At 41.7% G+C, this 626-nt stretch overlaps 1 protein-coding gene across 1 annotated transcript in view; it reads left to right on the top strand.

The window, feature by feature from the left end:
• FCAMR (Fc alpha and mu receptor) overlaps positions 1-626 on the top strand; it is a 13,726-nt gene that overhangs the window by 2,090 nt on the left and 11,010 nt on the right. The window lies entirely within an intron of this gene.

The raw sequence follows: 626 nt of genomic DNA, 5'->3' as shown, positions 1-626 counted from the left end.
TCTGTCACCTCCTATCCTTCCTTTCCTCTCCCCCTTCTTCTACTTCCTCCTATTTTCCCTCTCTTGTCTTATTTCCTTCTCTCCTCCTTTTGATTTCCCTGTGCACTGTCTATGTCCCAAGCTGACCATGGCTTTGCACGGTTTGATCTAGCTAGGGGCAAGAGAGGTCTTTCCCATGGGTCAAACCATTGACTAAAAACACTCGTCCCTAACATCAGTAAAGATTTTTTTTTCTTACATCTTAGGAAGGAAAAGGATGGCCAATTTTAATTGCTTTTAAAAAAATATATTCATCTATACTTTCCAGGAAGTGCAGGCAGTAGACAGAGCCAAAGAGCATATATTTAATCAGTCAAAAAACATCCATGGGGTCTATAAAAGAAGTATTATATAATGTATAATCTCTGGCTTTTTAATCAACGAGCAGTAAAACACCATTAAGTAGTGATCAATATGCTACCCATGAAAGGAACAGTGGGTTCCCATTCCAGTAACTATGCATCGTACACCTGCAATGTGCTAGGTCCTATCTCAAAGGCTGAAAGTAGAGGAAAGCTACACAAAGTCCTGTCCTCAAGGAGCTGATTGGAGAGACCAGAACAGAGGCAGGGTCCCCAGGGACTGAG

Source organism: Tupaia chinensis, unplaced genomic scaffold (genome assembly GCF_000334495.1).
Source record: "Tupaia chinensis unplaced genomic scaffold, TupChi_1.0 Scaffold000627_1, whole genome shotgun sequence".
Lineage (NCBI taxonomy): Eukaryota > Metazoa > Chordata > Mammalia > Scandentia > Tupaiidae > Tupaia > Tupaia belangeri.
Note: the sequence above shows the minus strand (reverse complement) of the source record. Positions and strands in the feature narration are given on the sequence as shown.